General features: G+C 47.2%; 1 long non-coding RNA gene across 1 annotated transcript in view; it reads right to left on the bottom strand.

Moving 5' to 3' along the window:
- Window positions 1-9,820, bottom strand: part of LOC135375520 (uncharacterized) — a 39,863-nt gene extending 30,043 nt beyond the window's left edge. Inside the window, exons 1-2 of the long non-coding RNA XR_010417267.1 lie at window positions 9,756-9,820; window positions 4,652-4,726 (exon numbers count right to left, since the gene is read on the bottom strand). This is a non-coding gene — a long non-coding RNA (uncharacterized LOC135375520). The remainder of the gene's footprint in view (window positions 1-4,651; window positions 4,727-9,755) is intronic.
- Window positions 9,821-27,293: the final 17,473 nt, after the last annotated feature.

Below are 27,293 nucleotides of genomic sequence, written 5' to 3'. Positions count from 1 at the left end.
GAGCCCCTGTAAGATCAGCGCAACCCCGCACAGTGAACTGCAGGTTGTACTAGAAGACATGCGATGCACAATGACCTGGTTTCAGTTGCACGTTGAACAAGGCCGCGAATTGAACTCCCAGTGGCCGTAGCCTATCCCAAGAGATATTTGCATGATCATTCGCAAAATGATAAGCCGCTTATTTACGTCGCCGGACATCGTGAGCCACCCTGCAGCGCTGGTTGGTGCGAGCGATTACAGTCGAGTAAGCATCGAAAAGTGCATTCTGGAACGCATTCAAAAAAAAAAAAATTCTGGAAGGCAAAGAGTATCTACCCTCAAGCCTTCGGTCGTCCCCCGGTCACTCCTACATCGCAGCCCCCTTTACACTCTTAACTCGGTACCCTCTAGTAAAGGGTAAAAAAGCGCAATATTTCACCCTCTATTTCAGAAGCTACCAGGTACCCTCTGAGCAGTACCTTTTATAAAAGTTACAAGGAAACCCACTAATTAGAGGTTACGGCCTTCAATCCAGCACCTGCCCGTAAAGGTTACGCCAACGTGCGGCTTTTTATACAGGATGTTCATTTTTATTCGCAACAGATAGCGCTCATTTGGCAGGTGGGTTATGTGAATTTTTGCTAGTTAATCGATCCGTAGTTACAAACACATGCGTCAGGAAATGTCGGAAATGTTTGTAACTACGGATGGGTTAATTTGCGAAAATTAACATAACCCACCTGTCAAATGAGCGCTGGTGTGATGCGAATAAAGACAAACACCCTGTGCGTGGGATATGGACAGACATTTACAGAACACACCAAGGTACCAAAATGAACCAGCAGAAAAGGATATCTTGAACATATGTATATTACAAAAACAGAAGTCTGTCGAGAGGTGACACATTGTGCACAAGTGCGATTCTGATGTGAGGAGAAACCATGGTCGCTTTACCATGTATGTGGAAAAAAGGACTATCTTCTAAGTGAGAAGCAATGCATAAAAGTGCGAGGAAGCCAGCGAGTAAAAAAACTGACCTATGTTTGCTAAGCTGAACAGACCCAACGAAATGGAGAATTGCAGCAGAAAAAAATTTATTCCACATTCGTGTTGCAGAGGCGAGCACAAATGGCAATACAGTATTACATAAAACGCACACAACCATGAGGAATATGAGTGTACAGTAACGCAGGAGACACATACATTACTGCGTTATCAGCGTTGGAGGCGCTCTGGGACGAGTTTGTGAGGTACTGCATTGCGCTGGTGACGGTATGTGAACCTGCATGTGGGATCCTGGGAACAAAAGTTTGGGCAATGAGAGTAACATTTACGGAACCATTCAAATCCGTACAAAGCACAAGGTACATTGCAGCACAAATGCGGGAAGGCGTTCACTCCGCGATTGAGTCTTAGAATATCGTAAGACTACAACAAGTAGGAAGCTGCGAATTATATATCTCGATGCATATATCCGCAGCTCGCAAAATGCACGCCGGTGTATTGACTTGGCGACCAAGTAAGAGCAGAAAAGTAGCAAGCGTAAGTCGCGTTCATATGCAGGACCGCAAAACGCTTGCCATAATCACAACAAACATGCGCTAAGAGCTCTTGCTATCAAAATAACGCACGTACCTAGCACAAAATGTACACTTACCCAGTGTATGAAGTGTGTGAATTAGGGCTGCGGTGGCGACGTTCGTTTTCGGTTATATATTCTTTGCAATCTTCGCACTGACTACACTTTCCCCTGAGAACACCGAAAGTATCCTTGTTTGCTAGCGACATCTAGCTTTTCCGTTGTTCCTGACGATACTATGATAAACACGAGGAAAACCACTGCTTAAAACAGATTACATTTGTTAACGGACGGACGACGAGCGTTAAGCGTTTCAAGGAAACCGCTGTCAGTGTGGATAGACCTAGACCAGGCTCGGCTACGCAGCGAAATCGGAAATCTTGGTGGTTGCGGCATTGACAATGGTTTTCCACCCTTTAGAAAGAAACATACTATCAGTATTTCAGACTGCGAACTTATAATCTGTGTTCATACAGCATTGATAACATGTAGTCGACGTATAGATGACGCTGAAACAGATAAAAAATAACAGCGTAGATTCGCAACTGTCGTCTCGAATGGGAGGCTGAAACGCGGCATTATGCTGAAAAACAGAAGGAAAACAAACGATAAGAATCTAACAAAGAAATTATCGTTGGAGATTTCGCTTAGAAGTTACAGTGCCGGAGTAGAGGGTACATTTATAAGTTACAACAAGCTGTGTTTGTTTTTTGCGAGATGTAACTTCTATTCGTGTTGTAAAGACATGACTTTGGTCGCTTTTAACCTCTTAATATACGTTACAGTGGTGTAACCTATAAGAAATCTCGAAATCTACGTCTATATAGAAGTTACATGTTTCTAAAAGTTACAATAAAAGGTACGGGTTTAAGAGTGTATGTTGTGCTCTTGCTACTTTCTAGGTATACACTGAGTCGCCAAACGTAGCGCCAAGAAGAACACGCAAAGTAGCAACAAAATAGTGAAGCGTACAACGCCCTAAATTTATGTGCCGCATCAGTCAGAATGTAGCAAAATTTCGCGCAGATTTAGGCAAAAAGCAGCAAAAGTAACAGATGTTAGCCTCGTACATTATGTGTCTGCACATGAAACGAGCTCTTAACGAGCTAGGCTCTGGCCCTCCCTCTCTCCCAAAATTGCTTGGTCCCTGGCCACATCCAGCCCACCACCCTTTGCCCTCAAAGCTCTCATCTTTCTGAACACCATAGGACTTCGATCCATATTGTGAAGGGGCTCATTGCTTCATTCCCCGCATCACCACCAACAACGGGGTAGAGCATAGCCCCTGGCGATGAAACTCCCCGGTCCTCACCTCGAAATAAAGTTGTTGTTGTTGTTGTTCCACAAGGAATGAGAACACCTTCTCTGGGTGCTGTACCGGACAAAGACGTCAAAACAGGGGCCGAAGTACAGGACCTTTCCTTGTGGCTAGTGGCCATGTTTTGCTGATTCATTCGCAGCGTAACTGCAAGTAACTAATACCGGTCACATCGCAATGCGCCAACATTCAAACCGTGACGGAAAGTACTGATTATGAGGCTGGACCCAGCCAGGAAACACCCACGAGGAAAATACTGCCAGCCAGAAAAAAGCCAGACAGCAGAGAGAACAACAACAACATCTAGACACTAACGATGACCCGAGCCGTAGTCACACCTCTCGACTGCGGATCAAGTGCCAGCGCAGAGTAACGGACAATATTGCTGACATGTATCAACCATGGTTACGGAGTTGCCACTCCGGAGATGGAATGATTCCGGAATGAATCCGGAATGATTCCAGATTTAGCAGAGCCCGAAATGGAATTGGAATGAAATGGCGGAAAGTGTCCTAGGAATGGGAATGGAATGGTCTGGGTGCCCCGGTGGCAGTTTTGGTTTCAACAACAGAGAGAGGGCGCAGACAAGCTGGTTCATGATGACAAGGATGCAACCCGAGGCAGAGAATTAAACAACAGACAACAATTTCTTCAGACACAGCAACAAAATTAAGTAGCGAAACCGTCACTTATATACACAACAACTTCCGGAGAGGGGGTATGGGCACAAGGGAGGGCTTGCTGACGCAATGCCCACGTGCGGCTATCTCAAAAGATTCCCTGAGTAAACTCCGCCACAAATTACTTTCTTTACACAAAAATTCGGTTTCAGAGAAAATCGGTTGGCAATTGTTGCATTCACGCACGTGGGCTACGAGTTCACTGGAAATATGATTCTTCCCCGTATTTAGGTTATGCTCTAGCAGCCTATGATTCAAGCACCTCTTTGGTTGCCCCACATAGCATAGACCACAACTAAAAGGAATACAGTAAACCACTCCGCTGAAACAACATACGAAGGGCTTTTTGTGGCTTTTTGTGGCAATTTGTGGCGGAATTTTACTCAGGAAATCTTGACATTGCGTCAGCAAGCCCTCCCTTGTGCCCATACCCCCTCTCCGGAGGCTGTTGTGTATATAAGTGGCGGTTTCGCTATTAAATTTTGTTGCTGTGTCTGAGGAAATTGTTGTCTGTTGTTTAATTCCCTGCCTCGGGTTGCATCCTTGTCATCTTGGTCTCAACGTGCTGGTATCTCCCTCGCACCCTTTGCATCGCACCTGCACACGATCAAGAGTGCAATAACCTTGTCTTTGTGCTTTTTCCGTGGTTGGTAATGCCAATCTCCTCTAGCACTGCTGGACTTGCCAGTATGGTTGCTGGTCGTTATCTTTTATTGAGGGAATTAACGGAAGGGTTTCCAAGTCATTCCAGGAGTTGGAACTGACCACACTTTTTCATTCCGAGGAATTGAAAGGAATGGAATTATCGCAATTCTTCATTCCTCGAATGGAATTGGAACGGAATGGGAGACCCCCTTTTACAACCCTGGTATCAACACCCGATGCTGTCTGTCGTTTTGGATGGCTGCCATGTCTCGGCATTCCAATCTCGTTGACGATTCTGGTGGTAAACTCATTCACACGCTGAACATCGTTCCAATGCAGTTACCAGGAGGAAATCAAGAAAGTTGAAGTTACACATTGCTATGCTCAAAATGTCCGCGAGGGACTTCGTTCCCATAGTTTTCACTTGTGTATGTCGGGTCCAAAACTCACCTCGCCCATGCTTCCGAGCGTCAACAGTGCTTTTATTGAGCAGTCAGCTATTTGCTTCGAAGACGTATCGGTGTCCTTGAAAGGAAGAATACGAGAGTTAGGTTCTTTGGTTGTCGTTTATTTTAATGTAGATTGGTTACGTTTTACAAGTAAAACTGTCAGCTGTAGTCCTTTAGTGTGAAGAGACCTACTTCATATTGTTTCAGTGTCTGAACCAACTGCGTTACGATGATTACACTCGCGTCAACGTCATTCGTCAAATGGGAAAGGATGTTCCCACCGCATATCGTGTCAAATTATTTTTTTAAATGTAGACAAGCGATATTGTTATGAACAGCACAGCGTCATGATGGCAATGGCTTAATGAGAGAATGACAATGCGGTCATATGCATCTTGTCATTGTCTTCGCTACAATATATACTAAACGGCTAAGCAGATTTTGCCCGGGCTTTTTGCTAAACGCGAACGTGGTCCTTAACTCATAAAAGCACTCAGGGCACTCTCTACCCCTGTTGCTCAACGGCGCCCTTTTCAAGCACTCGCGTTAGCAACCTCACGCTCGGAAATCGACGTTGCAAACGAATACTGTGCCCGTCTAACGACAGCTTCGATGTCGCAGGGATCGTCAGCTCGTGCCATCCCGGTCGTCCTGGAATCCTCGCAGGAGCAATGTCTGGATGTTCCGTTCTCCTTCATGGAGTTGGAGGCTGCCCTAAGGAAATCACCCCCTCACACCTCTCCTGGGCCTGACTGTATTACGTACAAGGCCCTCCAAAATCTACCCCTCCATGGCCGACACGCACTCCTTAAGCTCTACAATAATTGTTGGCGGGATGGTGTTTTCCCAGTAGAATGGAAGAATGCAATGATAGTGCCGCTCCTGAAGCCAGGCAAGTCTCCACACGCCATTGATGCATTCCGCCCAATTGCCCTCACCAGCTGTGTCGGGAAGGTTATGGAACGGATGGTATCCGCACGATTGAACTGGTATTTTGAGAGCACCCGATTCTTTCCTGAAGCTATGGCTGGTTTCCGGCAAGCGCGGTCCGCGATTGACAATGTCATCGATCTCATCTCCTCCATTCAGCAAGCAAAGTCTGATGGGCTCCTAACGGCCGCTGTCTTCCTGGATGTAGCGAAAGCATACGACAGTGTTCTCCACAATGTTGTAGTCGCGTCGCTTCAAGAAGCTGGTGTGGGTGGCGGTAGGTATTACCTGGTTGCAAGCCTTCCTCTCTGACAGGTCTCTGTTCGTACGCACAGCAGATGGTGACAGTGCCAACTACTTTGTGCATCGTGGAGTTCCACAGGGGAGCGTCCTCAGCCCGCTCCTGTTTAATGTCATCCTGGCACATCTCCCTTCTCTTCTGCCCAAGCATACCAATATCACGATCTATGCCGATGACATTTGCATATGGACCTCTGCAGCGCGCCGTGATGCCATTCAGCGTCGTCTGCAACATGCCTTAGACCTTCTTGTGGCGCATCTTGCTGACCGTGGGTTGTCGGTCTCGCCGGCTAAGACAGTAGCTATGGCATTCACGCGTCGCTCCTTCACCAAGTACCCCCTACTGCTAGCTGGCTCTAGACTGAACTACGTCTCGCATTATCAGTATCTAGGCATCATCATTGATAGGGGACTGACATGGTCGCGGCAGATCAACTCCCTTTCTGCTAGCGCCCGCATCTACTGTAATGTGCTCCGGCACCTCTGTGGATCCACATGGGGCCCGTCCTGTGCTGACCTCCATCGTGTGCACTGCTCCCTGTTGCTTGGCGTTATGCGCTATAGCCTGCCTGTCCTGTATGGGCTCTCCAACACCCAGAGCGGGAGCTGCTCAATATTCAAGCCAGAAGTCTCCGTCTCTGTTTGGGAGTGCCAAAGAAAACGGAAACCTTCTCTGTTTTGGCGGAGGCACGCGAGCCATCGGTGCTTATTATTCGCGATAGTGTCGCCTTACACGCGTACACACGTTACCTTGCCCGCCATCCAGCCCATTACCTCTGTGACATTGCGCAACGTTATCCCGCATCTGCATTCGGTCAAGCTATTTGCCGTTTACGAAGCAACATCCCCTCCACTTCCGCCCGGACCTCCTTTGCGCCACCCATGTGGACACTTCACTACCCCACTGTACAAACGTCAATTCCGGGCCTTAGGAAAAAGAAGGTTGTGCCAACAGTTGTGGCCTGCCAACTGACCTTGTTCCACATCTACAGTCACCACCGGCATCGAACCCAAATATACACCGATGCTTCAGTCTCTCTAGTTGGGTCGTCTGCTGCCTTCTGCATCCCAGAGGATGGAGCTGAGCACGGCTTCAAGCTCCCTCTTATGTCATCTGCTGAGGCCGAGGCATTCGCACTACTGGCCGCTTTGAGACATGTCTCCTCGTGTGCGCCCAGGGCCTGGTCGGTCCTCACCGACAGTAAAGTGGCTCTGGAGGCGCTGGCCTCTTACTCTGCCGCAGTCATCAGTGACACCTACACCACGATCATCGCCCTGCACTCTGAACTTGTATCATTGGGACACGACGTGGTGTTCCAATGGATTCCGAGCCATGTCGGAATTTCAGGCAATGATCGTGCTGACGCTCTTGCTCGGCAAGCCCACGACGCTGAGCAACCAACTGTCTTTCCCCTTGCGCACTCTATGTGCCAGCTGAAAATCCGCCGCTTCACTGCCAACCGCACACAGCTCTTTCAGCAAGAAGCTATACGAACCAATGCCTTCCTTAAATCCATTGACCCTTTAATGACATATGCTGTGCCTGGCCGCATCCCGCGCATCGAGGAATCACTGCTTCATCGGCTGCGGCTGAATGTGGCCCGAACTCCTCTTCTCCTATTTAAGATGAATCAGCACCCATCACCTCTTTGCCCAACGTGCAACGTAGAAGCCGATGTGCCACACATTCTCATTGCCTGCCAGCGGTACGAAGACCACCGATCGAGTCTCCGGCGCCGCCTTGCTCATCTAGGCTACCGAGAGCTCTCCCTGGCGGTGCTACTTGGCCCTACCCAGCACGCTGAAGTCACGTCTGCGCTGACACAATTCCTTCGGGAATCTAAACTCCTGGGCATTCTCTGATGCGTCCTGTGCGCAACGATTAGTGAAGGAGCTGTTTCTTCTGTATTTTTTGATAATTTTCTGTATCCCAGCTGTTTTCTTCTGTTTGCTTGAAAGCATTAGGGAATAGCAAGCCCACACCGTGGCTAACCTTTCCCTTTTCTTTTTTCTTACTTTGCATTAAACATATTCCCCCCCTCATAAAAGCACTATTCAGATTGAAGGAGAGAAGAATGTGTGAATGTACGAAAGCTACCTGGGCGAATCTAAGCAATGTGTACTCGCTTTCGGGGACATACAGGCAACATTGTCGCCGGTACACAGCTGAGAGTATTCGTTGGAAATGCATACATTACAGCGGTAGCTGTTAAGGGCGCATCCATCCGAGATCTCGTGGTCGGCAGCGGGAAACGCCCTGCACATAACCTGCGCAGGGTATACTCCAAGTGGTCGAGACCAGGGTTGCGGAATGGGGTCCCCCATTCGGTTCCAATTCCATTCCGAGGAATGGAGATTTGCGATAATTCCATTCCTTTCAATTCCTCGGAATGAAAAGGTATGGTCAGTTCCCACTCCTGGAATGGATTGGCAACCCAATTCTATTCCGTTAATTCCCTCAATAAAAGAAAAGGACCGGTAACTTTTTTTTTTATTTCGTGTTAGCGCCGCGAAGCAACAGTGGCTATGAGCGTCGTACAGACGTGGACAGATGGAGAGAGAACAGCAGGAAGGAATGGGGGACAGGGGGGTTATTTATTTTTTTATTTTATTTATTTTTATTTATAAAATACTACAAACCCTGAAAGGGTCCCAGTAGGAGGGGCACAGAAAGTCCAAAATAAATATAAATAGCTAGTTAGTTAATAGGTTAGTGTGCTTCCTGGGCCGACTTCAGGGGGAACTGTGCCGACATTCGTCTGGAAAGTCTTGGGAAAACCCAGGGAAAACCTCAGACAGCACAGCCGGTGACAGGATTCGAACCCGTGTCATTTCCCAGCCTCGGCGTGGAAAGCGACCATCTTAACCACTATGCCACGGGAGCTGGTAAAAATCTGTAACCGGTAACCTGTAACCGGTAACGTCCCCTGTATACGGCATGCTGGAGATAGTTGACAAAAACAATCCGGAAATACCGAGGTTGTAAAGACGGCTCGCAATTCCGAACCCCGCAAAGGATGACCCGGCGAACCTCTTTTTACGGCCATCTAGAACCAACCAAACAACCGTTTGTACCATCCGTCGAGTGACGCGTCAACTTAAAGCACTAAAATGCAAAAACAACTTGATCTCAAATAAAAGTCCGTGTTTCAATTTGTATAATACAAGCAAAATTAGTTCACACAGCGCTACCATTTAGAAGAAAACGCAATGAAAACAAAGCCGTCTTTGGCGACAACGAGTAGTATCCCCAGGAGGCAAAGATTGGCGGCATCCAATGAGACAGCAGTAGAAGCGCCCGAAACGTATCGCGGGCATGTGGATTTGGAGCGGGTCCGATGGTAGTGTTCCATATATGCGCGGCATGATGCGCACTGCTGCATTTTTCAATACCGATTCACTGAATTGTAGCCCACAACTGTTCTTGGGAATGTTCCACTGACAACATTTATCTTCACGTCTTTCGGACAGCGACACCAGTCCGCTTCGCAACGCGCACTATGTTTTTCACCGGGACTGCTCCATGGCGTGGTATGGACTAAAAACACTGATGCAAGAGCTGAAGCGACGTTCACTGCTTAGCGCCGAACTAAGAAAGAGACCGGCATAATTTCGATTGTAGCTCCGTAACGGAATCAAAGTTTTGAATTACGATAACATGTACGAAATTAACATAGCGTGTAACGTAATTTGAGGTGAATTTGTTTTTGCATTTTAGTGCCCCTTTAAACTAAAAGATACGATAATGAACGTCATGTCCAGTTTAGAATCCAGTAGCACGACCGTCACCGGATATTTCCGCTCCAGATTTCGAAGCACGTGCGTGTTGAAGGCGCGGAACAAAAAGAAAAAAAAAATCCTTACGCGGAACTCACATTTGCTCGGAATGGATACTTGTGGTAACAAAGGCGGATCGTGACGCACCCAACATGAAGTCCCTAAGGAAAAGAGAACGTGTCATTTTACGCACCAACGCTTTGACCGTCATTAGAACGTGCCTGCTCAACGATGTAAAGTTGGGGACACGGTTGTCTAAAGTCTCCAGCCCGTGGCGGAGCGATCCCCTATCGCCGATGTCGCGCACGAAGGAACTATACCAATACCCTCCACGAGGGGAGGCCGCGCTGAACTGCTCTCCCTAGCAGACAACGCTGAGAATGCGATGGTACTCTCTCTCGACGGGCGGCGCTGCCTGGCCTTACCTCCGTGACTGTAATGGTATAGTACCTTCGTGCGCGAGATTGACGATAGGCGATTGCTCGACCATGGGCTGGAGATTTTAGACAACCGTGTCCCCAACAGTACGTGTGGCAATCGAGACAAGAAAGGCTTTGCATCATCTAAGGCAATGGCTGGCGTCACGTGTTGAACCATTGACTATTTACAAACAGAAGGCACATCCTGAACTTGTCTAGGATTCCTTACGTCAGTGGACGTGTGGCGCCACGCTGTGTCACTCATTTCAGTTGATCCCTTTCGCTGCTTACAAACAGAGTTCGAGGCAGACTTGTGCCCCTTACTCGAAAAAAGTAATTGATTACCGTTACCGTTACTTCTGTGGAAAAAGTAATTGATTACCATTACCAATTACTTGACTTCAAATGTAATTGAGTAGCGAGTAGAAAAGTAACGCGTTACTTCGGTCGTTACCCTGCATTCACGCAAATTATAACCGTCTTTGTGTGCCTCAGAAAAAAAAAAAGGTTCAACAGCGGAGCAGCTCAAATAACAAGACAAACAAAAACACGTAGGACAAGGAGATCTGACTGTACGCCCGGGAAGACGTTGACCCGATTGTGGAAGAGCATTGCGTGGAACTTCCCCATGACTCACTAAACCTCCAAAGCTTTAGGTACCATCACACTGGTGTAGGAAGAGATTAGGGAGAGAGACTCTGAAATTCCAGAGCGTTATTACAATGACCCCCGCTTGCTATAGTAGAACAGCCCAACAAAGGCTGATGGCACCAGGGGCTTGACTTGGGGCAGAACATCTGAAAGATAAGCTAATCTCTGCCGGTAAAGTAATCAATTACTGAGTAATCGATTACTCAGAAAAGTAATTGATTACTGGAAAAATTACTTTGACAGTAAAGTAACTGATTACTCGAAAATTGCTCACAAAGGTAATTGATTACAAGTAACGCAATTACTAGTAACGTGTTACGCACAAGTCTGGTTCGAGGTAACACGATACAAGTAACTAGTTACTGTAACTAAGTTCCTTTTTTTTGGTAACTTGTAACTTAACTCGGTACGTTTGCATCGTGGTAACTTTCAGAGGAACGCGTTTTTTTCAGGAACTTTGTCAAAGTAACTTAAGCGAAGCTGCGAGTTAGTTTATTAATACGCTTTTTACTCAGGTCCACGTATTTTCTTGCTCTCGCTCCGGTTCTTTCATGTCATTTTATGGCATAAAATGTGATATTCAATCAATGACAGGATTCTATTCAGAAAGTAAAAACCGCCGCCATTGAAATGGAGCTGAACATTTTACACCCACTGGGAGTAAGATGCAAAGCGTTCGAATTGTTGTACATAAATGAGAACGATCTAAGCGTGTAGCATTCCTCTGCAGGCAACTCAAGGTCTAACTCAACTGCTCACGCGCGCTGCACCTGTGTAGTGCTATTTTGTGTCCGAAGTAACTTTGAAGTAACTCGTTCTTTTTTAAGCAACTCCGTAACTGCGAGTTATATCTCAGGCGGAAGAACTTCGTTATTAACTTTGCTACATTTTTCACACGGTAACTTAACTCGTAACGAGTTCTTTTTGACGGGTAACTTCTCAATCTATGTTTACAAATAGAGCACTTAAAGGGACGGTCTCGTACCCCCTGCCCCTTTCATAAAGTGTACCATTGAGATTGCCCTTTGTTGAAAATGGAATACTGCTAATCAGGTAGTCGAACCGAACCCCAAACCGGACCGAAAACCGTACCCGAACCGTTATTTTTGCCGGAACAGAACGAACCGAAATTTTCGGAACACTGCTGAACCCGAACCGGAGCAGAACCATAAAAAATAATAGCGGTAACCGGTTCGCAACAAAACGGTTCGGACATAGAAGTCAGCACAAGAGTTCCTCTTTATCCCCGAACGAAGACACATCGGTATCATCATCACGCGCCTATATCATGAATTTCAGAAATTTTCACCTACCAGTCAGACGACGACGTATAGTAAGTATACTTTCAGCATCTTTTTAACATGTTGAAGCGCAGTTGTCCTTGTGAGCTCCGCGGCTGGCGCCCCACGCACGCGGTGATGCGGCGTCTACTCTTCAGAAACGAGGTGCCACGCGGACGAATGCAACAGGAATGGAGTAGGCCAGTTATGTAGCTCTACACGACGAATATGTGATCAAATAAGCGCCCAAGATTTCTTTTTACACGTGAGCAGTAAAAATTAAACAAGTCAGAAACATGAGAAGTGGAGAAGGGGCGTACGCAGAACGGTGCCTGTTTGATTGGTCGTGGTTTGAAAAGTAAATGTGGTTCTGCTTATTGGTAGTGCAGTTGTGTCGTGATACATTGCCTTTGTGAGGTGGATTAACTAGTACACTGCTGTGAGCTTGGACAGAGTAAGGCTGGCAGGCTTATTTTCGACATGCTTCAGTACGGTTTCAGATCGATTCACGCTGTGAAGGCAGTGTGCCGGCAAGTACTGTCGTCTATCTTACGCTGTCCATCTTATTAGGCTTCGTTTAAGTTTATCTTGCTGGCACTGTGCGTGTGAAAAAGAGATTTTGGGAACAGAAAGTAGCGGGACAACACCGCTTCATCAGCGTGGACACTATTTGCAATAAGTGTTCATCCATTTCTTATTTCTGTCGCTAAAGAGCTACCTCACCGCTAAAGACGTCAATGCAGACAACTGCAGTAAGCTATTAGCCACGCATTTCCTGATAAAAGCAGTTTTATGGAACATATAAAACGGAAGCGTTGAACCGGTTCGCGAACCGGTTCGGGGCTGCGAACCGGTTTGCGAACCGGTTCGGTTTTTGGCGTGGCCGAACCGAAACTGAACCGGAACGAAATCAAAACAACGCGAACCCGAACCGAACCCGTATTTTTTGCGGTTCGACACCCTGCTGCTAATTTACCCGACAAAACACGCCACAGTTATCAAATAACCGAATTAAATTGATAAAGATTGCAGAGCACGCCGCGATCTGTGTTGGCAACAATAAGAACTGCCACGTCGCTCTGCGGGTAAGTCCGTGATAGGATACAGAAATCGTCTGCTTTTGCGCGTGCTAGTGCATCGGCGTGAGTAGACGACTTTCAGATGTTACTGGGCACCGCGGCAACTCTCGTACATTTTCTTTCAGTTCTCAGGTGAAAAACGCGCATTCTAAGTAGTGGCAAGCATGGTGGTTCAGAACAACTATGTTAACCCTCAGAGACAAGTTAAAAGTCGCAGAACAACCCCATCCACAATCACAAATCTGAAGTCGCTTGCCATCGGCGCGCGCGGTCGCATTACAGCTCTGACCAAAAATATATTACGCGCGCTTCTATTACACTCCCCGTTGTACACTGATCATGCTTCGAAATGAAGTGTCGCTGACGACGTACATGGAGAAAGAGTACATGTTTGTTTAAAAACCGCATTAAATATTCGCGGAAAGAAAACACGTGACTTAGCTTCCACGTATCCGATTGTGCGCCACATTATGGGAGACCCCACAGTCAATGATGATGATGATGATGATGATGATGATGATTAGGATTTTTCTGGCGCAGCGACTACAAAGGTCAGTCAATGCTCGGACTACATTCTCCGCTAGCGGAGGTATATGCCTGAGTGTCCCCATTTCGAGAGCAAAGGGGATTACTCAAACCAAGGTGCTTCTGCAAGTTACAATTACCATGACAACGACGACGCACCCGCAGGCCGACGTCATACGTGACGTATGCATGAGAGAGGCGCAGCTTTCGTCGTCTGCTCTTATGGCACGTTTCGACAAATTCCTCGAAAACGACTTGGTTATTCAGAATGAAATTTTGACGGTTGTATGTGTACAGTACTCGTGAAACTAGTTCTGGCTAAGTTTCGGAATCGCCCCGGCTGTACGAGACCGTCCCTTTAAGTAAATGGGCGTGGCACAACATGGGGCCGCTAACGGTGGGAACCCAGGGCAATTTCTGGTTGTGCCTTCTGCTTGTAAACAGTGAAAAGTCGAATAGAAATAGCGATGTGTGGGTAGGCGTTTTGTGAGGAGCCACCTAAGTGGCATTTGAGCACGTCACTCGCTCTTATAGTTTTATTAGCTCGTCCATAAACAGCGCGATGGCCTTCTAGTATGGTACAAAGTTAGTACAAAACAGTGAAAAATAAATTAGTTAAACATTGTATAATAAAAAACGTCAATGTCACAAGTCAATGTCACAAGTCAATGTCACAAAAGTCAATGTCAATGTCACACGGGCCAGGGGACTCAGTGAGCTACGTCTCGGAACATTAAAAACGCGACACTAGCGGAAAGTTCTCATTGGTGCATGAAAACTAATGGATTCAATCAAGCACTGGTATCGAAAATGCCATGAACGCATTTGCACAAGGTCTCGACTTTTCCGTCTCGCAACCAACGTGTCTAAATTGCAACGGCTAAATATTCTGTTATACCCATAAAAATAGCGTCTTCTGAGATGTCTATCAAAGTGAATTCTAATAAAGCGGCGTCGTACATTTTCTGTGTTCGATGCCAAAACATTTCCGATACAATTCCATACAACGGATCAGTACTCTAGCTTTGGCAAGATTAAAGAAATATATTATCTGATGAGACAATGAGAATCGCCGAATCAACACGTGACCCTTAAAATAAATCTCACCACAGGGTAGGACGTGCTAATAATATAGCTAACATGTTCGACAAAGTTCAACTTGCTGTCCACGAAAACACCCAGTTACAAGTGATCTCTTCAAAGGGGTATCCCCCACCATGTACGAGAAGTCAATAGAAGAACGTCTTCTAGTAAAAGACAGTACGCATGTTTCCGATGCGTTTAAAATTACCCCGTTTTGTCCACACCCTAATTTTACCTCGTTAATTTCACTTCGAAGAACAAGGCAATCGTTTGTCGAAGCTATAAGCATATAAAGCTTAATATCATCAGCGTACAGGACGGGCGTACAGGACAGGACATAAGGGCCATTTCTGACTTGACGACGCCCGGCGCGACGTTGCGAACGGGCGGCGGAAGTAGAGGCGCATTCCCGCCGCCCCGTCAGCGCGCACGATTTTCATGTTCCCATCACAGTGGCATTCTGTCGTCCAAAGCCATGGAGGTAAGAAACTAAGGAGAGGGCTAAAAGATCGGAAGGCCGTGGGACCCCTCTAGCGGTCGCTCCTGGCAATACCACGCCCATCTAGTTGCCCGGTCACGTGATCCCCACATGTTTCGGCGTTATGGCGGTCTGCGCGGAGGCTTTGAAGTTTAGCAAACTTCATCTTCAGCAAACGCCTTACCTTCAAGGAGTCCATTCGCACAATACTTTGAAGGTTATGAGTTGTTTCAACATTTGCCGCGTGATAAATCGCAGCAAAATAGCAAAACAGAAGAGAAGCCAGGCAATGTCACGATGACGTACGTATATCTTCTAGCGATTTAGTGATCCATTGCTTCCACACTGAGATGATCTATCTTGTGTTTCAACGGGTGTGATAACTTCGAACTCCAAATATGTTATGAAAGCGGAAACAAGTTATTCGGCCGCAGCTCGTCTCTGTATTCAGGTAAGATACGCCGCGGACATGGAGGACGCCATGTTTTATGACGTCTTGCCGTGACGTTTATGGGTCACGTGTGTGGGCAACTAACCACAATGCCATGCGCGGGTCACAGCACGCTCGCTTGCATTGGGAGAGGCGCTTAGGGCATCTCCTTAGTTTCCTACCTCCATGTCCAAAGCAGACGAAAAATCAGGAGGCGTAGCCTTTCTGTGTCACCTAATTGGTCGCGCGCTGTCGTTCTCGGCAGCTCTCCCCGACGTAAGAAGTTTGGCATGGCATTTTTTTTTTTTTGGCTCGACGTCTCTCCTCTCCCGGCTCCGGAAATGCGCGTGTACTTCCGCCACCCGCTTACGACGCCGCCTCGGGCGTCGCAAAGTGAGAACTGGCCCTGACCCTTATAGCTGCAGAACGTACAACTGGCGCCGGATAACCGACCATCATGCGTGCTAAGCCTACCGATAATCTAACAAATTAAACCCAGGTGCAACACAGTACGTAGAGTGACGCCAACTTTGGTCGCATCAATATCGTCATGGCGCTCTGCGCGTGCAGCTACAGTAGCGTCGTCGTAGAAACCTGTTTTCGATTTCTGCACCCGTAGCGCTGTACCCATACATGATCCCCCGGAGACTGCGATCTTGAAATCAAATAGTCTACTATAATACAGGGTGTTTCACCTAAGGTGATAAAAAATCATAACTGGCTAAGTACTCGCCGGCGGATTCTCGGACTTTCGGCAATTACCTTCTGGAAACTTTTGCCACCATTGAGGAAGGCTTTGGACAACTTTTAATCGCGGGAAATTTATTTTTTCAATTGAACTTTGAAAATTGCCAAGGAAGACTATTCCCTAAGCTAATTAAATAAATAAATATGAAAATGGTTTGTCTGTCGGCTTTTTCCAATCTCAGGATTGTTCACAACTGACAGTCCTGTGAATATAGCACATTAAAATTACAGTAAGTGTAAGTAAAATTACAATTCTTATTTCGCAGATGGTGGCGTCACAATACAAAACGGAGATGGAAATGAACAAAAAATAAAAAATAAACGCCATCAATCTCTGTCACCACGTATATGACTTCAGTATGTCAGGTTTTTGGCAGTTTTTGTGTGGAACAGGTCCTTATGAGGATACTGAGGACTGAGGGTACTGACGGAACGTTGGAGAAGGTACACATGTAGCTGGTAGCTCACTGCCAACCACAGTCAAAAAGGAGATGACAAACCAAAACGAGCTGACTACACGTGTCCAAGCAAGTCAAGTACAAACTACGGGCTTCGAAAGCTGCCAAAATAGAGCATTTTTGTGTGCAGAACAGTTCGCTCGCCTTCATTGGTCAATGGCCATCGTTGGCAACGAAGGCGAAAAAGGAAGCAAAAGGAAGTAGAAACCTATGACGGAATGCAAGATGTGCAATATCGAGACCTATTGATAATGATGTTGTATGGCGGCAGGGGCCAAAAAGGTGAAAGAGAGAAAAAAAAAACAGTGTAAAAGCCTGAGTTCATACTCATATGTTTGTAAGTCAAACGCCGCCATGCCAGTACTGGACAGCTGTTTCGGCCTATCTTGGGCCTCATCAGCAGTACGCAGGCAGGCAACGTTTGAGCGGATGGCGTCAGAAGGTCACGTGGCACGTGATGTCTCCCGTCACGGTGTCCAGGCTTTTACATTATGGAGTTCATCGATCAGCTACATTCTTAAAAAAGGGTGTACTTTAACTCCTTTCCTTGCCACATATATCACTCCCTTTCAGAGAGTACAATTACTCTCAAAAATGAGTCCTCACTCCCTATAGGGAGTAGGGTGACGCTCTAACCCCTACTGGAGAGTGTGTTACTCTCCGGCAGGGAGAACGGGAGTTATGCTACTCCTTTGAGGGAGTGAGGAGACTCGTTTTTAGAGTAATTGTACTCTCCAAAAGGGAGTTATATATGTGACAAGGAAAGGAGTTAAAGTACACCCTTTTTTTCAAGAGTGTAGCCTGCATCTACTACGTCATTTTGTCAGACCGTCAGGCGTATTTGGGACCTCCGGCAAACCCGACACTGAGACTGTAAAAAAAACACAACAACAACAACAACAACAACAACATATATATTGTGATGATGAAGTGGGGAGGTTTTCCACTCTAGGAGTGGAACGCTACCCCATAGCTAGGGGTCTAATATGAGTGGTGACAATGATCAGTGATGACGATGAGAGATGACGGGAATGATCGAAGTGGCGTTGACGATGCTGGACGTGATCGTGGTGGTGGGAGTGTCCGAGGGCGCTGCTGGGGTCATAGTGAGTCCTTTAGGCCTGTCGCCTCAAAGAAGTCAACCACGTGACGTAAGGCCGCCCTGGAGTCGGCCGCGGTGTCCCAAGGGCCGAGGATGGTCGACAAGTTGAAGGGGCGGCAGCCAAGGGTGGCATGCTGCGACTGCAGTGTACGCCTCTCGTTGACATAGGTCCGGCAGCGGAGAAAAAACACAAATAGGCCAATGAACTTCTTAATGTCCAATTAATTAGCTTGAAGAACTGTCTCCAGCATTTCTGTCCTAATAATTTCAGGTTAACGCAACGCTTCTCGACTTGAGCAGGAGCAAGGTACATTCATACCAGGGGAATGAACGTGTAGTATATTTCTATTGTTGGGAAAAACTTACGTGACCTGACGTCGGACCAATCGTTGGGCCTCGGTAGAGTAGTTTTTTGCTTTGTTTTATTTTGTCTCCCTGGGTGACGGGTGACGTAAAGCGACGCTGCCGAGCCGTTCTCTTTCCCTTTCCCCTCTGTTCTCTCCCCCGCTTTGGCGGTTCTGGCTGGGTTTTCGTTCGCATCCAGTGAAATAAATAAAACGCGGAAGCGTTGGCTCTTTCTGTTGCACAAGGTGCTTTATTTTTCGGGATTGGTATTTCCAAATCACACATATGCAGTCTTCTGTATCTGCGCCAAACACGAACTTGACATGAACATTGTTTCTGAAGTTCGAGTAATATGCCGAAGCAACTTCGCATTCACTGTTAGCTGTGTCTCACGTGGAAGGTGTCACAGTAGATCAGTAAATTCACTGCACAGGCACACACATTCACAAATCCAGCATGACAGGAAACATGTCCATGTCCCTTTGCTGCTTGTGTAGCGTCACATGTCAAGGCTGACCCGTCACTGAAGGAACCTGCGCAGCTGCTAAGCCGAAATATGATGTTCCAACCACTCAGAGTGGCTTATCCATTCTACTGCATTCATGCAGATGCTTTTCTGAAGCAGATATGAGTTGAGCAGCACCTAGTTGATACCTGAGCAAGAAAGACCAGAACAGGGATCAGAAAACGTGAAAACTAAATATTCTACCGGCCGAAATGTTGCGTATATACCACAGGTGTGGTGCTATGCTATGCTACGCTAAGCGGCAGAATGGAATAGGAACTGACTTACCTCCCATCGAGTGGAAAAACACAGTATTGATCCTTCTTGAATCGCTGTCGCACCAAGCAAGCGAAGCAGACCTGCCTTCCACTTATCTATCACTGAATTCACTTGCAGAAGTATCCGAGAGGGATCGAGTTCTTCAGAGTCGGTACCGACGGGCACTAAAAACCATCCAAAGCGGTAACGGCAAAGGTGCTTTGCGTGCGTCCCTGCTGCACCATATTTCGAAACTTTATGGCGAGCTGCTCCGACACTCCAGACACGGCGGTGCCGGCTTACGCGCGCCACAAAAAGGTTAGTTTTAAACCGACCAGTGAGCGCTCGCATACCGGGGAAGCGGCCGCAGGAGCCAATGGGATGCTCTCGGTAGAGAACTCGCGCTTCGACGTAAAAATTTTGACGTTTCATGACGTTTGATGACGCGAAGGCTCGCAGCGCCTCACTTTAGTCCGCAAACGAACTCGCGAGTTTCATCCCTTTGCTCATACTCGGCGACTGTGCTGCAAGCCTACGTCGAGAGTATACCATTGAAAGAAATAATGCCCTCAGTTTAACCAAAATTACTTTTCTATTTTCTTTTTTCTCCTTCGCATAAATGGGGTGCTTCTCTACAGTTCCGTGTCACGCACGTCTTTCGAGCCTGCCATCGTGGTTGAAAACTTTCTCACTGAAATAATTATGTACTTTTCAAGGACTTCCGTGATTTTACGAGTTTTTTACTACACCTAAATCACTGAGAAAAGAGTTTTGTGCTTGAGTGAGTGCCGATTTTCTTAGATACTATGGTCATTTTTAGAAGAAAAAAAAAGAATTTGGGTAGGTGCTTTCCAGAGTTCTCCACAATTCTCCAAGCAGATACACTACTGGGATTCGGTCAGTAAATGGCATGGTCCTTCTAGAAAACATGTTTAAATTTTGATCTTCTTCGGTGCAGTGAGACGCTCACGGCACGCTTCCCTATGAAGTATGCTACTTCCTGGCAGCGCAAACTTCAGAACCCTCTAGCATCGGAACATGACGTTTTTAAGGCTACTACTTCGGATTTGGCACATGTCAGCCTCCACAACGAACTCTGATTTGTTTCGTGAAAATCGGCTTTGGTCAAGCAGCATTGCTGGATCACTTGGCGTAGAATGTACCACGTGTCTGCTTACCCGTCACTTGCGAGCAACCAGAGAGTGGTGGGTGCGTCGCGTTTCCGTCAACTGCCCTCTTTCATGTCATTGCTTCTACTCTGGTAAGGTCAAATGTTGCGATTTTCGTAATTGTTCCTTCAGACAGTGCAATTTGTGTCGCTACACTAAGACCCATGCATTCAAAGGTTGAGAAGTTACCCATCAAAAAGAACTCGTTACAAGTTAAGTTACCGTGTGCAAAATGTAACTAAGTTAATAACAAAGTTCTTCAGCCTGAAATGTAACTCGCAGTTACTGAGTTACTTAAAAAAAGAACGAGTTACTTCCAAGTTACTTCGGACGCAAAATAGCATTACGCAGGTGCAGCGCGCGTGAGCAGTTGAGTTAGACCTTTAGTTGCCTGCGGAGGAGCGCAACACGTTTAGATCGTTTTCGTTTATGTCCAACAATATACCTCTCTATGTTTGTAAACAAATGACGTCATAGTGTTCGACAGCGCCAAAATTTTGTAGAATTGAACTACGCTCGAAGCTAGAGGTGAATAAGGTCGCGCCCGAAAGCCACGGCCTTGAGGGGATTACGATACGGTATCTTAAAGGGACGCGACCCTCAGTCCTACTTTTCTTTCAATGGGAGGCAGCGAACAAGTGCCCGTTCGTGGAACGCAGCCCTCTCATTCCGGTTTGTTTTGGTTTCAGCCTGTCTACCAATGTCATGAAGACGTTTCTCTGGTAGAGGTCTATTCAAACGCATCTTACTCCCTGTGGGCGCGCAATGGTTCAGCTGCATTTCAATGCCAGCGGTTATTACTTCCTGAATAAAATACTGTCATTGTTTGAATATCACGTTTTATGGGGAAAAATGCCATGAAGGGACGGGAGAGAAAGCATGAAAATATGTGTACGTGAGTGAAAAGCCAGTTAAAAGTAACTTGTACCTTAACTTAAGTTACTTTGGCAACGTTACCTATAAAAGGAACGAGTTCCTCTGAAAGTTACCGCGGCGCAAAAGTACCGAGTTAAGTTACAAGTTAAAAAAAAAGAAAGAACTTGGTTCAAAGTGACGAGGTCTTACTTGCCTTTTGTATTATGGAGGCGTCCACAGCGTAGCGAAACATGAAATCCTTCATGCATTTTTCAAATATCTTGGTTGCCCAGAAAGTGCCCTTAGCATTCGTGATGACGCCTAGAAAGAAAACAAAGAGTTCAGTTGTCCCGTAGCTCCACTACGGGTCCCTAATACTGAAGCGAAAGCCTCGGGTCAGGAACCGCCGACATTAACAAAAGACGAATCTTCTACTGCGACCCGTCCTCATCAATGGCAGTGTCGTCTAAGAAAAGAAATGATAGAACCATGTTCGGTTGCGGACAGAGCTGCTCTGCCGCGTTTGTCGGGGCAGAGCTGGCGCCATTATAAGAAGAAAACTAGAGGAAAAGAACGCAAACAAGGCGAAGTGAAACCGTCTTCAAATATACTATGCAGCTTTTACAGCTCAGTAGCTTTACCGCTTGAGACAAGTTGACTGTCACCGACGCTGTCACTGCGGTGCTCTAGAGGAACCTGGAGCACATGGTTCTTGAGCATTCCTTCCCGAACCGCACTCTCCGCGTCTCTTAGTCAGCTGGACTCTCCCCCTCCCTCTCTCTCTCTCTCTCTCAAAAGTGCTTGTTTCCTGGCCAAATCCAGCCGACCAAGGCTCTTTTGTCATTTTTGAACACAATAGGACTTTAGTCAACTTATTATTACATTCCCCACGTCACGACAAGCGATGGGGCATCGCCCCTCGCAATGAAAGTCCACATTCTTCATTCTAAACTAAAGGTGTTGAATGTACATACTGAATTTGTCCCCACAAATGTTGAATGGTTCTACCGCTGGCTTCGCAGACTCCCCGGGTAGACCATAGACCAGCAGCAGAAGATAGTACGGAAGCGCTCTCATGTTGACTGCGAGACAAGTGCGGTAGTGAAGTGCGCAGTTGTGAAAATTTAGAGCCGTATCCTTATGTTATATTGGGAATACTGCGAGTAGCTCTGTTTAAACATATGCGCGCCATACTAGCCGGATTCGCGCACGGTTTCTTCCGTCAATGACGCACCTTGTGCAAGGTAAACATAAACGAATGATGCAGACCTATAATTAATGACTCTCGGAACTTGTACAGACACTATAGGTAGCTTCATATGTGATGCCCTTGGTGCACTGGGAACAGGAAGGAGGAAAAGGTTTCTTTTCCTGACACAGACACGAAGCCGCGTCCCACCTTGTATGGGCAACATTTGAGGAAGTTGTGTGAACTCAGGTTCCCCTTGTACAACGACAACGACTACTACATGAATAGACGATAGAATGAGGTGATTCACCGCACCAGTTGCGGTACCATACCTCAGTGCATGTGGGTTAGTATACGAGTGGGATGACGATGAAAAAGATGAAGCATACACACATGACACACGCAAATGAGATATCACACACGCAGGTCCGTCGTAAGTGATGGGGATAGTAGTTCATCCGATCGGCCACCGGAGATGAAATGCTGTGAAGATCACATCTCCGCATTCATGGCAACAGCTCTGAAGTCATAGGAGTTCAAGCAGGTTAGAAGGCGTCAGGAACACATAGAATGAGTGCACGTATTGACGGTGCTGCACAGGGTTAGAACAAGGACCCAAGATTGCTGCAAGGCTAAACGGCTTCTTGTTGATACGGGGCAGTTGGGACTGGAGCATTGCTCTCTCCGAACTGTATAGAGGGCAGTCGTTGAGGACCTGTTGAATGCTTGTCACTATGCCGCACTTGGAACACGAGTTGGTTGAAGCATAACCTAGTCTGTGTCTGAACGGCGAGGTGAAGGCCACATTGAGGCGAAGTCGATGCAGAAGGAAGGTGAGACAGCGGGGCAAACAGCCTGGGAGGGTAAACGACGAAGTTGGATTGACGGCGTGCAACAAGGACCTGTGGTAATGACCCGGCGATATTGTTGGGACGCCATTGGTAGGATCATCGCCGACAAGAATGCCCTCCTGTCACCACGGATCAACATATGCGGTATCACCGCCTGGCATTGTCTGGCAACAGCAGCCACTCTGTCAGCCTCTTCATTTCCGCTTAGTCCACAGTGACCTGGGATCAACTGAAAAGTGATGGAGTGACCTACGTCGCAAAGACGCTGAGCGTCGCTGAGGATGTCCATGACAATTGGAGCCAATGTACCTCGTGCATCCATGCACTCTATGCACTGCAGGACTGCCCTAGAGAGAGAGAGAGAAATACATGATGACGATGATATGGGGATGGCTTCCGGTCATTGAGCAGAATGCTCCTAGACTGCCCTAGAGTCCGTGTATACAAACCCACATTCGCGGAGCTTCGTGCAGAGCATACCGCAGGAACAACAAGGTGCCTTAAAGCTCTGCGGACGTAGAGGAAATGCAATGTGCCAGGCGATACCCGTAATACAGCTGGACCGGTGGAATAACGAAGGCGGCCGATGAACTTACAGGTGTAGAGGACCCGTCGGTGTAGACGGCAGTGTGCTCAGCGTAGACACTAAACATCATTTCCAATGACATCTAGCGAAGGACTGACGGTGGCCCTTTATTCTTTCTTTAACGTTGAGTCCCAGAATGCCGGGGGAGACCGAGGGCAGCGGCAGAGACCACAGGGGGAAGACAGAGATATTGTTGGCTTTACCACAAACGAGGGAAATTTAGGCTTTGCTTCCGCAATGATTTTGTAGAGGCTCTGCTGGCGCTCAGGGTTCTATTATGTGTGCCCTGACATGGTGATGCCGAATTATGACCTCGCCGAGCAACGGCATGCTAGAAGTTTGGTTTGCTCTGGGTCACATATACTTAGTGGAGTTATGTGGTATCTCTTTGTCATCTTTTTGGGACTTGTGTTTAGATGACTCCTATCATGCATCGGCGGTTAGCGTAGTGCGCGAGGTTTAGGTGATTCATGTCACGTAGCGGGGACTTGCCGCATTGACCAGTGACTTTTTACGTTCAAGGATAAATAGTATCTTAATTGTATTTCAAATACTTTTTGAAGTATTTTGTACTCTATCTTAATTACATTAATTTTCATGTATTTATACTCTATCTTAATTACATTCTAACGTTAGTATTTATTATCTTGCCTTAAATACATTTTTGAGTGTCTTGTACATGTCTGGCTAACTGGCATTGTGAAGCAACCAAAACACAAAAGGCGGTTGTCTGCGTAGCGTGCTATCTTCTTTCCGCATCATGCTTACGTTTGATCCAAACGAACTCTCTCACATAGGTGTTCTTGCAGCTCTCGTTTTCTTTCAGTTGCAGAAATATTGGTGTAGACGTTCCTACGTGCATCCACTGCCTATTTACTATATACTTTAAATATAACTGAAGCTACTTGAATGGGATAAAAGAAAAAAAAGTGTTTATATCGCATCGCGGTCATCCTACTTGGCCTCTTTACTGTGATTATTACCTCTATTACTGTGACTATGGCCTTTACTGTGACATATTGGCACAAAATTCCGAACTAAGCTTTTAGCACTTTTGGTAATTTTGGAGAGTTGGTTGTTCATAAATAGAGGGTTGATTGTACAGTGCTGCACAAAAGTTGACGGAAAACGCTCCGGCGCATTCCTTCCACAAAGTCACAATCCAGCAGCGAATGGTACCGTACCGACTTACAAACCGCTGTCTAGGTTACCTACATGCAAATGTTTGTAAATCCGTACGGTACGCGTCCAGCAGTGTACACTGTTAAAATATTGCCATGACTTCCGAACAAAACTGATGTCGGAACGTTCCTGCGCTTCCAGGAATCGTGGGAAGCACCTCTGAAACCATCGGAGGCAAGCAGGGACGTGTCTTTTGCTGGAAATTTAAGGAAAGTTGCACTTGCAAACAGTGTGAGCCTACTTGTGCCAGTGGCAATGATGCAACCCTCTTAAAACCGGAGCGAAACTTGCACAGTGCACGTTCCGCTCACATGCTGTTTCTGGGGCAATATCTCGTAAATGTTGGAATAAAAGCTTTTTCAACACTGTTCTCTAACATTTTCAACCTTGAATAATATATGTATTGGCATTGAGGCGGTATAGACTTCGATATATGTACTATTGTAATATTGTAAGAGTAAACAACCGAAGCAGAGGAGTTGTGTGTTGGCATCGAGGCGGAAGACCAGTCACAATGACTGGCTCTCATATAACTATCTCAACAAGCTAGGACTAAAACTAGAACTAGTGCAATGCCAACTCATGCTTGTGAAATCACGTCACGTTAAGCACGTCACGGACTGCTGTTCGTGCTTGTCGTCGCCATGCAACAGACCAAGAGTTGCGTACGGGATAACGGCACGAAGGAAAGTAATGCTTAGTAGTGAACGACCTGCTATAGATCAGGAAAAGATCTTCCCGGAACAGCACCGCAAGCGGTACTGCTCCGACGACCTTGTTATCGGCCGCGCGTTCAAAGACACGGCCCACCCAGGGGCGGACCGCGTTATCAAGGGGCCCTTCTCCTGCTATAGGGGACCTCTCTGTATTGGCATCAGAGCGGAAGACCAGCCACACAGACTGGCTCCCTCTAACGTTTCACACGGACTAAACTAAGGCTACGTAGATGCCAACTCTAGAGCAATATGATCTCTAGATTAATATGTGTGCTGGACGTCACCATGCAACGAACGAAGACTCGCGGAAAGCTGCGAACGTGACAACGGCACACTGTACTTGGCCACCTAAAAGTGAAGCACATAAGTACCTCTATCATCTTCAAAGAGGACCGAAGATGTCTGCCACCGTCTTGCAAAGTGCACAGCTCCCAGCACAGCTCTCTCTCTACGAAGAGCGCGACGAACCCCTGCTCGAACAAGATTTAGCACTTCTGCTACACTACGGATGCGGCCACCCTGTGCTGCAATGCAGCGAGAAATCCACACCTGGTAGTTAATCTCAACTGCCAGAAGGAGGAACTGTTTCCTATCGCGATGCGGGACGGGAGGCTGAAAGAGCGTTTGAATGACAGCCCACCGAATGCGTGACACACCGAACAGGACTTCAACTTTGTGCCATAGAGTATCGGGCACAAGGCACTGATGAAACGCGTGTTCCGCAGTTTCGTGACAAGCACAGAATGGACAGAAAGGAGTGGTGACTCCGTACCGAGCCAGACGGTCCCGAAGCGGTAAAACGCCGTGTGCCAAGCGCCATTGCAGGCTAGCCCGACGTGCGTCGAACCAGCCCGCGGTGACAAGACGCCAAGCAACACACCAAGGCCCACAGCCGGCGGAGGCATGGGAAGAAGCTCCAAGAGAGATATGTACAGTCGCTTCACAGTCCAGGTAGAAATGCGTTCACCTGGGTAGGACTCGCGCAGGCGCCGCATGGAGGAGGCATACTCCCTGAGGTGGGGTGCGACAAACTCAGACCGAGGGCCTACACAGCGAAAAAGCCGAAAAAAACCTGACATCAGGACCCAGGAGGAACTGTAACAGATCATGGGCAGGGTGGCACGGCTCCATGAGCGCATCAAAAATACCTTTAAGACCAAGGGCGAGACACTTGGTCTTCATATGTGGAACCCATAGGCCACCTAACTCCCGCTGCAAGCACATGCGGGCGCGTGACACCCATTCCACGCTGCCACCCCAGATGAAACGAAAAGCTGTGCGAGTAGCAGCTACCAAGATCTGACGAGGGGGAATAACGACACTGCCATGGTACCAGTACTTACTGAAAAACCATGAGGCGGCAAGACGGGCTCGACACGTGATAGGGAGCACCAAACCTCTGAGATCAGCAAGAACGGGGACACTGCGCTCGTGCACCCTCAGCCATGAGGACGGCGACAGTCCGCAACTATTAAAGTTATATCCTAGTATGCGAACATCGTCTTTGACAGGAATGCCAAAGGGCGCACTGCACGAAGGGGTAGCATTAAGGAAGAGCAAAACACTCTTCGCCTGATTAATGCGCGCATTTGATACGTTGCCATAGGCATCTAGAACACCTAGGACAGCGGCAACGGAAGCTTCATCTCTAAGTATTAGAGATAGGTCATCCGCGTACGCAAAAAGCGGAAGAGCTGTAGAGCCAGGTAGTTTGAGCATACGTGAAGG

The sequence above is a fragment of the Ornithodoros turicata genome, chromosome 1, assembly GCF_037126465.1.
Source record: "Ornithodoros turicata isolate Travis chromosome 1, ASM3712646v1, whole genome shotgun sequence".
In the NCBI taxonomy this organism is placed as follows: Eukaryota; Metazoa; Arthropoda; class Arachnida; order Ixodida; family Argasidae; genus Ornithodoros; species Ornithodoros turicata.
This window is presented reverse-complemented; position numbering and strand designations above follow the sequence as displayed.